At 43.5% G+C, this 12,633-nt stretch overlaps 1 non-coding gene across 1 annotated transcript; it reads left to right on the top strand.

The window, feature by feature from the left end:
* The first annotated feature begins 4,144 nt into the window (after nucleotides 1–4,144).
* Nucleotides 4,145–4,251, top strand: LOC131247548 (small nucleolar RNA R71). The gene has a single exon (XR_009171829.1). It is a non-coding gene; the product is annotated as a small nucleolar RNA R71 (small nucleolar RNA).
* Nucleotides 4,252–12,633: the final 8,382 nt, after the last annotated feature.

The following is a 12,633-nucleotide window of genomic DNA, read 5'->3' as shown; positions in this document are numbered from 1 at the left end:
CTCCAAGATGTGTTTAATTTCCCTATTAGAAATCTCGACTTGCCCACTTGTCTGTGGGTGGTACGGGGTGCTCACCTTATGAGAGATGCCGTATTTCTTCATTAAGCTCTCGAATGGTCTATTACAAAAGTATGAGCCCCCATCACTAATGATGGCTAGAGGCGTTCCGAATCGAGAAAGGATGTTTTCTTTTAAGAATTTAATGACCGTGCGATGGTCATTAGTTCGACACGGAATCGCTTCAACCCATTTAGTGACATAGTCCACAGCGAGCAAAATATACAGATTTCCAAATGATTGGGGGAATGGTCCCATGAAATCGATGCCCCAGCAATCAAATGCTTCAATGATAAGGATGGGATTCAAAGGCATCATATTTCGACCGGACAATGCTCCCAATTTCTGGCAACACTCACAAGCTTTGCAAAACTCATGAGTGTCCCTAAACATAGTGAGCCAGTAAAAGCCACACTGCAGAATCTTGGCCGTAGTCTTTTTAGCAGAAAAGTGACCACCACAGACGTGTGAGTGACAGAAGGAAATGACGCTCTGATGCTCATCGTCTGGTACACATCTCCTTAGAATTTGGTCTGGGCAATATTTAAATAAATAAGGATCATCCCAGAAAAAGTTGCGCACCTCAGTGAAAAATTTCTTCTTATCTTGCGCAGTCCACTGTGTCGGTATGGCACCTGTAGCAAGATAATTAGCAATATCAGCGAACCAAGGTGAATGGGAAACTCTGAACAGCTGTTCATCAGGGAACATGTCGTTGACATGGGGCGTCTCAAGGGAATCAGAGGTATTAAGGTGAGAAAGGTGATCGGCCACAACGTTTTCTACTCCCTTTTTATCTTTAATTTTCAAATCGAATTCTTAGAGTAGAAGGATCCATCGTATCAGGCGGGGCTTAGAATCATTCTTAGAAAGAAGATACTTAAGTGCCGCATAATCTGTGTATATAATGATCTTGGATCGGATCAAGTAGGATCTAAATTTATCCAAAGCGAACACTACTGCTAAGAGTTCCTTTTTCGTAGTCGAGTAGTTCACTTGGGCAAAATTTAAAGTTCTACTTGCGTAATGAATGACGTAGGGCCTCTTATCTTTTCTCTGGCCTAGGACCGCCCCAAGAGCATAGTCAGAAGCGTCGCACATAAGTTCAAAAGGAAGGCTCCAGTCAGGTGGCTGCATGATTAGTGCAGTGGTTAACGTGCCCTCAAGCTTAGTGAAAGCTTCCTGGCATTGCTCAGTCCACTTGTACAGAGCATCCTTTTGAAGAAGAGTACATAAAGGACGAGAGAGGAGACTAAAGTCCTTTATGAATCGCCTGTAAAATCCTGCGTGTCCTAAGAAGGATCGCACGTGATGTTCTTGGGTGGAGGTAGGTTAGAGATAAGATCGATTTTTGCCTTATCTACCTCGATTCCCTTGGACGAGATGATATGCCCAAGGACAATTCCCTTCTGAGCCATGAAATGGCACTTCTCCCAATTAAGTACCAAGTTCTTTTCTTCACATCTTTTCAGCACACATTTAAGACTTTCCAAGCACTTGCTGAAAGATGGACCGTAAACAGAGAAATCATCCATGAAGACCTCTAAATATTGCCCCACCATATCAAAAAAGATACTAAGCATACATCGCTGAAAGGTGGCAGGGGCATTACATAGTTCGAATGGCATCCTTCGATAAGCAAAGGTGTTGTAGGGACATGTAAATGTGATCTTTTCCTGGTCTTTAAGGGCTATCTCTATCTGGTTGTAGCCCGAATACCCGTCAAGAAAACTGTAATAGGAATGACCAGCTAACCTTTCCAGGATCTGATCAATGAATGGTAAGGGAAAGTGGTCTTTCCTCGTGACGATATTCAACTTCCTATAGTCAATGCACATTCTCCAACCAGTAGTGACTCTAGTTGGCACGAGTTCATTATTGGCATTGGCTACGATGGTGATTCCGGACTTCTTAGGGACCACTTGAGTTGGACTCACCCATTGACTATCAGATATAGGGTATATGATACCCACGTCCAATAGTTTAAGAACCTCGGCCTTAACCACTTCCTTCATATTTGGATTTAGTCTACGTTGTGGTTGCCGAGCGGTTTTTGCATTATCCTCAAGATATATGCGGTGAGTACAAATCGAGGGATCGATTCCCTTGATGTCCGCTATCGTCCATCCCAGGGCTCCTTTATGCTCAATGAGAGTAGATATGAGCATACTCTCCTGTTCTTTCTCCAGGTGGGCAGAGATCACCACCGGGTATGTCTCATCTTGACCTAAATAGGCATATTTCAAATCAGAGGGCAAAGGTTTTAGGTCAAGCTTCGGCGGCTTGAGGTTAGACGGTAGAGGCACTACATCGGTTTGTGGTAATTCTTCAAATTGTGGCCTCCACCGGTTAACTTCAAGTACTGGTGTAGTATCAAGCAAGGCGCACGTCTCCCTAAGCATGTCATCATCAAAATCATGGGAGTGGGCCAGGCATGTCTCTAGATGGTCGGAGGATAAGGTCAGAGGTGTCGTATCTTCCACAAAAGAGTCAATCATGTTAATGTCGTGGAAATCGTCATCATCCTCTGCGTTGCTGCCGTTATTGAAAAAAATGTTTGACTCCAGTGTCAAATTTCCAAAAGACATAGTCATGACACCATTCCTGCAATTGATAATTACATTTGACGTGGTAAGGAATGGGCGACCAAGAATGACAGGAATCTGAGTGCTCATGTTATTGATGGGTTCGGTGTCCAGGATGATAAAATCTACAGGGTAGTAAAATCTATCGACCTGGACTAACACATCCTCAATTATCTCTCTTGGTACACGAACAGAGCGATCAGCAAATTGTAGTGTGGTTAGGGTGGGTTTTAATTCACCCAAACCTAACTGTTTGTATACCAAGTAGGGAATCAGATTGACGCTCGCTCCTAAGTCAAGAAGTGCGTGATCAATTCGATGGTTCCCGATTACACATGATATGGTTGGGCTACCGAGATCCTTGAATTTCTGCGGCACGTCTTGCTTCAGGATGGCACTCACTTTCTCAGTCAAGAAGATTTTCTTTTGAATAATTTTTCGTCGTTTGGTCGTGCATAAGTCTTTCAGGAATTTGGCATATGAAGGTATCTGTTTAACGACATCAAGTAGAGGAATGTTGACTTTCACTTGTTTCAACACCTCTAGGATATCCTGAGAGTTAGAGAGAGGTTTTGGTGAAACCAACCGTTGGGGGAATGGAGCAACTGGCTTCTCTAGAAGTTCCGGTTCTAATTTTTGTGGGGCATCACTAGCTCCATCATTGTTGTCCTCTTCTGGTTCTTGAGGTTTTTCGGGTCTAACCGGAAGAGTTTTATCAATGATCTTCCCACTCCTAAGAGTGGTGATGGATTTAGCATGCCCCATCTGATTTGAAGAGCTGGGATCATTAATCTCGTACTGTGGTTTAGGATTGGGGAGAGGTTGTGCAGGAAGCATCCCCTTTTCTATAACCGTCATACGAGAATCTATCTTTTGCATAAAATCTGTAATTCCCCGCATTGCCTGAGCCAGCTCTTGTATGGGATTTTGAACCGGTTCCTCTTGAGGTTTCACTTGATTTGGATTTTGATTGAAGAAACCTGGAGGAGTCGCCGTTTGTCCATTCCTCCAACTAAAGTTTGGATGATTTTTCCAGCCAGGATTGTATGTATTGGAGTTAGGTCCAGTAAAAGGTCTTTGATAGTTGTTTACGGCATTGGCTTGTTCATTCAACACTCCTCGAAAGGCGGGTATTGTAGGACAGTTTTCAATTGTGTGAATGTTGCAAACACAGATGCCGCAAACAATTTCATTGACCTTATCCTTCTTTCCTTCCATGGCTTCAACTTTCCTTATGAGCGTAGTCACTTTACACTTGAGATCATCCTCTTCTTTCAAGAGATATAATCCACCTTTCTCCTTTAATTGAGTCGGCCTAGACGTGGTGTTCAACTTTGGGTAATAGTCCCAAGATTGTGTTTTTTCAGCCAGACTGTCGAGGTAGTCCCATACCTCGTCGACATCTTTATTAATGAACTCTCCATTACACATTGTTTCGACCATTTGGCGCATGGAAGATGTCAGTCCATCGTAGAAAAAAATTTGTAATGCGCCACGTTTCAAATCTGTGTTGTGGGCACGAACTGACCAAATCTTTGAACCTTTCCCAACATTGGAAGAATGTTTCATCTTCCTTTTGGGCAAAGTTCATGATCGCTTTTCTGAGGGTAATCGTTTTATGATGTGGGAAGAATTTTTTTATGAATTCCCTCTGCATGTCGTTCCATGTGCCAATGGATCTAGGACGCAGTGAATGTAACCACGTCTTAGCTTTCTCTTTTAAGGAAAAAGGAAAGAGTTTCAGCCTAATTGTATCCTCAGATACATTAGGAAAACATAATGTAGCTATAATCTCATCGAACTCTTTCAAATGTAAATATGGGCTTTCTGATTCAAGTCCATGGAATTTGGGAAGGAGTTGGATAACTCCTGGCTTGATGTCCATTTGTCCTGTGTTTTCAGGAAAAATCATGCATGAGGGCGTACTCACTCCCGCCGGTTGTAGATAATCTCGTAAAGTACGAGGCGGGGGTGCCTGTTGCACCTCATTTTCATCTTGGGTATCCTCCACCCTGGGTGGAAGTAGAGGAGGTTGGTCTTCAGCCATAACTTCAGTTAACTCAGGGAATTTCGAGCGGTGTCTAATCCTGCGATGAATAGTCAACCCCTCAACCAATCCTCCTTCAGTCAAGAGACGTCGAGTGTTGTCACGGGCCCACTTGGGCGTGAAAACACTCGCAGCCCTCAATTAAAAACCTAATCCTAAGAAAGGAAAAGAAAATCTAGAAAGAAAGAGAGGGAGAGTTGGAAAGAAATTACCAAATTGGAGTCCTAAGTTAAAACCTGCAAAAATAAAACAAAATAAGTTAAATCTAAAGAGAATGTCTAGAATTAGAAAATCCTTGAAAAGGAGGATAGAAGTAAACTAGTTTCTAAAAAGAAAAAAAAATTAAATTAAAAAGAGATATGAAAAATAGAAAGTAGAGAGAAAGAACTTACCGAATTAGAAATTTCTATCTTAAAGGCCTACACAATAAGAAAGTTAGTTTCTAAAAAAATTCTAAAAATAAATTAGGAAACAAATTAGATTCTAAAATTAGAAAGTTATCAAAAATAAAAGTAAAAAGTTAATTTCTAAAAAGGGAAAGAAATAACCTAGTTTCTAAGAATAAACTATTTCCTATAGATGGGAAGATACTAGAATTAGAAAATTCCTAAAATTCAAACCCTAATTCTAAAAATAGAAAAAGTAGAGGAATTAGAAAAGGATTACCAATTTAGAAGTTTATGTCAAGATCCTACAAAACAGGAAACAAGTTAGTTCTAAAAATCAAATAGAAATAAAAATCTAAAACTAAAGTTAGTAAAATTCTAATCTCAAACTAATTCTAAAACTAATTAATTTCAAAGAATCGTAACCGTCAGTCCCCGGCAACGGCGCCCAAAACTTGTTCACTCCCCAAGTATAGGGTTGTGATGTAGTAATAAACTCGGTAAGACCGAGGTCGAATCCACAGGGACTGATACCTGTACGTTTCCTGAAACTAGGTAGAAATAGAACTAGTCTAGAATGCGATCTAAACCAAATAGAATTTAAGAAATAATTATGGAATAATTATCTAAAACTTCAAGGAATTCAGAGGAAAGAAACTAGGGATTCAGAGGATCCACTTGTAGAGATCAGGGAGAAATTATACCTGCTTCAGAAATCATGGATTTTAACTACACTTCCTTTGATATAGTTTTCAAGAGGTGAAGGGTATATGAATTAGAATGGATTCCATCATCTAACCATGCCCAGGAGACAAAGCAAACAACAGGATTAAACTAATTACCAACCATTCAACAATGTATGAGGATCAGGAAGGGTACTGTCATCCTACCATGCCCATGGAGCAATGATGAACAACAGGGCTTCCTGACTTCATAAACATAAAAAGGGGAAAGAAATATTCAAAGCCATTGCAAACCCATTGTAATTTCAGTTACAATAGACCATTAAAGACTAAGAAAAATATTCCTTATAATAATCAACTAAATCAAATTCAGTTTATGAATTTTAAAGGCACAAAGTAGAATCTCCCATCTCGCTACAGGCTTCACCTCTTAGCCCTAGCTAAGAGGTTTAGCCACACATGAATGGCCTGAAACTAATACAAGGGAAAAGAAAAACGGAACACAAAGAAAAGGAAAGAAGAAAACACTTAGTTTTTTTCTTTTTCCCACTCACATTCCAGCAGCCCAAGCCACCTCCATCCCACGTTCCAGCCGGCAGCCCTTTCAATCCCAGCAGCCCTTTCACGTCCAGCAGCTCTCTCTCCAGCCACGTCCACTACAGCAGAAAAAACCACGTCTTCACGTTTCTTCCTTTCTTCCTTCAATCCTCCAAAACGAGCACCTCCACACGCTGCCAGTCCCACGGTTTCTCTCCTCCTCCTAATCCCCCTATCAAAAACCCAACTGAGCTCCTTTATAGGATTCCGACAGTGGTGGCTGAGTCCAACACCAACTTCTCCTTCGCAGTCCGTTTGCAACGGAGCCGGACTCCCTGTTTACGCGAAAAGAAACACGGCCTTGCATCTGTGATGACTGGTGGCCCCAGGATTGATGTTGGATGAGAAATCCGACCCATCCATTAGTTTCCCCTCGAAAAACCAGTGAAACCTGATTGGTTTTGGATCCGCTTCGAGGTGAACAACGAGTTAGTTCAATTCACCGTCGGTCTTCCGATTGGACGATCGAAATCCAATTAGAGATGTCCTCTGCAATTCCACCACCTAGGCACTGTTTTTAAGGAGCATGGGCGTCTAATGAACGGTCCAGATCCGACTGATAAGTCACGACAGTGGCCCACAAGATTTCTCCGCAGCTTCAGACGCGAAACAGAGCTTCCGCGTCGGAATAACCGATGATTGATGGACCCCACGGTGATGTTTTTGATAAAATCCACCACGTCCAATGAGTTACTGACGAAAAACCAATCAGGAATGGACGGTTTTGGAGTGTAGTTGGTGTGGTCCACTGAACTTTGCTCGCTGCCGTCCAACCTGCGATTTATAGTTAGGATCTTCTCGTAGCTTGCATGAGGACAAACGGACACCTAGGAGAGGGTTTTCGCCCCCCTATGGACGCAATAGACGGCACTGATCATCCATTTGGATGATGTGTGGGGCCCACAACTCAAAACCGCGATGCACGGCGTAAAACGCTGTTGCGTTTTGGTTGAAATTGGAAGAAGAAGCCGGTCAAAAGTCGGATTGACCGACTTCTCGTTCCTGTGCACGGCCAGTGCACTTATGCACTATGCACACGCATACTCCAGTGGGGTCCATTATGATGTTTTTGAGAGATCCGCTCCGTCTATCCATTTTGTCAGCTCATTTAAACAATTGAGACCAAAAATGGAGAATATCCAGATATCAGGTGGGACCCACTTAAGGTTTTAAGGGGCTGATCTAACCGTTGGGCCATTTTCACAGCGGTCCAATAGCTGATTTTTGATTTGTACGGCTTATTTAAGGTCTTCAGGCCATATATAAAGTTTCGAGCTGGACGGATGGTGGGAACCCCATGATCTTGCATTCTGGCCGACTTTCAGGCCGCTTGAGTTTCAGTTTCTCGATTTTCGCAGATCCCTGGCGTATAATTCCGTCGATCTTGGTCCCTTGGAGTCCGTCCCTTGCCTTGGTGCATTCTGAATGTTAAATCTATGCTCTCAGTACCTTTTCCCAGTCTAGGCTCATAAATACGCCCTGCAACACAAATATGATTAAAATGGGCTATTAAACGGTACCATGTTCATAAATCCAAGCAATAACTGGGTCTGATATGCAATATTTGACCCTCAACAGTGTGCCCCTTAGAAAATCTGCAAAGATAAATATAGCTTCAGTCTGACCAGCATAATAAAGAAAAGTATGAAGAAAGGAGGGAATAATTGGTCCAACCTGGTTTTGAAAATCAGGTGGGAACCCGTGTTATCAAGGTTCTGAGCTCAGTCACCAGCGCCTCCCATTCGCCCGCAGCCCAGAACCGTTTATTCTTCCAGTCCTTATTGGAGGACGGAAGATTCATCACAAGCCCCGACCCCTTGCTGCCTCCGGTCGCGAAATAGTACCATAGTTCCTGACTGTCGTGCTTGACCAGGTACAAACTTTTCAACTCCTCAAGGGTTAGCTCTGGGTTCCCAACTTGACGCCAGATAATATAAGAAGAAATTAGCACCCTCCAAGCATTGGGGGTAAATTGCCCGGGAGCTAAGTTGAGGTAGGCTGTCACGGCTCGAATAAAGGGATGCAGAGAAAGTCGGAGCCTGCATTATAGCGCACAGAGGAAAATGGTAACCTCTCCCTCCGCAGGCGCACCAGCGGTGTCGAGGGGCCCGGGGGCTCTTATCTGGACGGAGTCGGGGATCTGAAACTCCGAGCAGATCCATTCCATCTGAGACTCAGAGAGCACGAAACCTCCTAGGACTACCTCCAAGGCCCGTCCACTTGCTGGCATCCCTGTGGCCTCGGTAGTTGTAACCCGAGGGGGCTCGAGCAGCCTTCTCAACAACCCTTCGAGTCCGAGCCCCTACTTCTTTCTGTCTTCGGGGCGGAGGGAATAATAGGGGTACAGCTTCATAGGGACCTTCAGAGGCCCCTCTCCTGTCATCAGAACTCCCCGACTCGGAATCGTCATCATAATCCCGAACGGTCTCCAGGTCGGACGACATCTTAAAAGGAAGGTACGCAAAGAAGCACAAGGAAGGAGACTTACCGAACAATCACCGGGAATCGCTTTTGCCGGAAATGCCTGATCGGTCAGAATCACCCTCGCCGGAAATCGCCTCCTCCGGTAACAACTCAAACAGAAAGCGCAAAAGTAAAACAGAGGTCTCCAAAGGAGGCTTATATAGACCTTGTCAAATCTCTGCATTAATGACAAGAAATGATGGCCGCAGCCGAATCATCGGGAACCAACTTCGGAGCTTACGTGGCCGCACACTATTGGCCCAGGCTCTGTCGAGCAGTACGCCTCTGACATCGAGCAGCATGCTCCTGATAAACGAAACGATACCCGAGCAATGAAAGCTCCGTCCGAAACACTGATCAGGGTATACGTAGCAATATGCCATAGGCAGACGACGATTCGAAATCTTAACCGTCGCCATGCGGCCGCTGAATATTGGCCCGTGGGTAGGAAACCTTGAGGGTGCGTCGCTTCAAAATTTCGAAATCAGGATAATATCAGCACGCATGGAAGGTTCATGCAGACGAGGCGGTTAATCTTCCGAATGCTTACTCTCTGAGTCCGTAACCGACCTCGAAGAGTAGGGGGCTTCTGTTATGTGAAGATCCGAGCCCCTTATAATCTCGAGGGCTAACGTCATGCTGACTCGATCGGGCGAATGACTACCAGCTCGACTTGGACTATAAGTGCGGACACTCTTCAACGAAGGCTTATAACCACTCTGATTGAGACCTTATCTGTTAGAAGGTCTGAGCCGAGGCCGGATCCCATGGTGGGCGTTCCATGAGCTAAGCTTAGAAACTACCATAAGTGGACGTGACCAGTTACTTCTGTCGCAGATACGCATGATGCGCATAAGATCCTACACGATCCTCGAATTGCGTACGATATCCCCATGATCCAAAAATCCTACTGATTGAGTGAATCGTGCCGAGATTAACAGACCTAGACCGTTCGACAGTCAGGTATAAATACAATAAGACCCCATTGCTACGGGGGGCGATAACGGTCTCCCTCTACTTTTCAACTTAGACCTCGATTCCCTTAACATGACTCAGGCATCGAAGGGTCCCCAGGCTTAGCCAGGGTCTCCTTTGCTCACCCTTTGTGTAGGACCAGGGTTCATTCGAGGAACGCGAAGTGGAGGGTGATCCAGATTTTGTCATCAACAACGAAGTGGAGGGTGATCCAGATTTTCTCATCAACAGTAGAAATTACGATGAAAAAAAACCCACTAAAGTCACCGCCTCCTGCAATTTCTCTTGCAGTCTGCAATGAAACTCATCTCTCCCTTAAGAAATCCTTATGATGAATCATTTTCTCTTTTTTCTTCCAATGCAACCAAGAGAGGAATTTTGTTTTAGAAGAGAAGGAGATGAGGAATCCTGTCCACTCATTCAATGCCCATGGCCGCATGCCCCCAACAACCTTCTTCTGACCCTTAGCACTTTTTGTCCGGACATTCGAACCGTGCCCAATCCGATCCGACTCAGTTTTCCTGACCGAGTCGGATTCGGATCGGATCAGGTAATACAAGTTTCAAATCGGTCCGAGTCAGGTGGCCTGGACTCAGTCCCGGATCAGATTGAGTTCGAGTCAGGCCATTAAGAATTCGGACCAGATCAAGTTGGACCTAATCCGATCCAACTTGGTCCGATGCCATGCTCTACCCTAGAGTGTGAATCAACTTTAATCCAAAAGTACCTATCCATGGTATATTTATAGGGGTTTGAATTTAATTAATAAATCAACTTTAATATCTCTAATTAGTGAGATATGTAATTTTTGACACAATGGATGTGATAAGCCCGCTGAAATATATGCTTTGCCCGAAAATGATGAAATTCGAAGTCTCGGATGGGCCACAAGCACAAGATCATGTCTGAGTGACTAACCAACGATTTTTAATAGTTAATTTACATGGACAATGTTTGGACAGTGCTAATTTACATGAACAATGTTTGGATGGTGCTGATCATCATTAGTAGGCCATGTGCAGAATAGACTGATAGTGTATAGTGACACACATGTTACACCTGCAACTATTGAAATGATTTTATGTGTAAACCAATCTCTCACCATGGATTACAAACCCCCTCAAAGAGGGGATTGGAAACCCCCTGGATTTGAAACCCCCCAGTTACTTTATGCTGCCAAACAATCGGGGATTTGAAATCCCCTCCAATCCATGGTGCCAAACGACCCGGTAGGTTTTGGTGATTTTATATTTTCTTAATGGTGTGACCCACCTTCGTTTTAGATTAGGATAGTTTTTGACATGTACGGTAAAAATGACAAGACTCATGGATGGAGTGTGTGTGTGTGTGTGTGTGTGTGTGTGTGTGTGTGTAGAATGCTCACATGGGCACCTTCTTACGTGAGAACCCGTGCACACATTTGCACATGTGTCATGGGCATAAAATTTGAACGGCCCACATGATGTGGCACTCTTTGAAACTCCATGAGTCCAATTTTAAGCCTGATGCAAAACTTTGGTGGACAAATGCAAAGAGAAAAGCAAATCAAGGGAGGAAGCTGTTTCCTTTTGCCACGGCCACCAGAATTTTGTATCGATCTGAAAGTTGGGCTTGCAAGGTTTCAAGGGGTATCACTTCAAGTGAACCGTTCAAATTATGTGCCCATTAACACGAGTACAAAGGTGCGCACGGGTACTCATGTAAGAAGGTGCACTGCAGCACAAGTGAGCATTAATATATACATAGAAATGCTCACATGTGCACCAACAACTTTTTGAGAACTCATCTCACTTTACATTAGTATAAGATCTAAATCGTCCACGTGAAGCAACAGCCCATAAAATCCCTAGTACCCAATTTTTACCCTGATCCAAAACTTTGGTAGGCCATAGAAAAATGAAATGGTTTCCTCTTTTGACTTGCCTCTCTTTTTCCATAGCCCACCAAAGTATTGAATCAGGGTAAAAGTTGAGCCCTAAAGGTTTTATGGGCTGCTACATCACATGGACAATTCAGATCTTACACTCATATAACATGAGATGAGTTCTCTAAAAGTTCTCATGAATTCCGGTGCCCGTGTGAGCATTCCTATATATGAGAGGGGAATGCCAAGCTTCACACCAATTCTCAAGAGTGACATGAGAACTTTTTGAGAACTCATTTTTGGAGATATGAGCCCAAAATATGAACCGTCAGCCTGATGCAGCACCCCATGAAACCCTTGGGGCCCAACTTTTACACTAATTTAAATCTTTGGTAGAGCATGACGAAAGAGAGGCAAATCAAGGGAGGAAACTATTCCCTTTTGCCAAAAAAAACATTTAAGGGCCCCAAATTCATGACAATCCGTGATTTGGGTGTGTCACATTGAGGGAAGCTCTTTGGAGGTGGGCATCACCTCGTGCAATGTTTCCGTACAGTCCATCTGAATCATGAATGGGTCAAGGTATTGAGACCTGCTAATAAATTTAGATTACCTGACTAGTGATCGGATTCGATGTCAAAAACACATTAAGCTAGGACCCATATAGGTTTTTTAGTCCTAATTATCCTCTAAGCTTGAGGGTCGGGTACCCTAACTCCCATCCAGGGTAAGTTAGACTTCTCACCCATCATCCATGCCATTGTGTGTATGCTTTAGTAAATATAACAAGCCAAAGGATGTACAGCGGTAACCGACTCGTTACTGGATTTGGCATTAGCTGATCGGATCCATTGGTTGTATCTGGGACATGTTTCATGTTCAATCCGTTTTAATTTTCAATAATTTGTTGATTAGTAGAAGACAATTTATTAAAATCAAGTTGAAGCTTAAAGAGTGGCTCATTCTCATTTTAGGT

This window comes from Magnolia sinica, chromosome 5 (genome assembly GCF_029962835.1).
Source record: "Magnolia sinica isolate HGM2019 chromosome 5, MsV1, whole genome shotgun sequence".
Lineage (NCBI taxonomy): Eukaryota > Viridiplantae > Streptophyta > Magnoliopsida > Magnoliales > Magnoliaceae > Magnolia > Magnolia sinica.
This window is presented reverse-complemented; position numbering and strand designations above follow the sequence as displayed.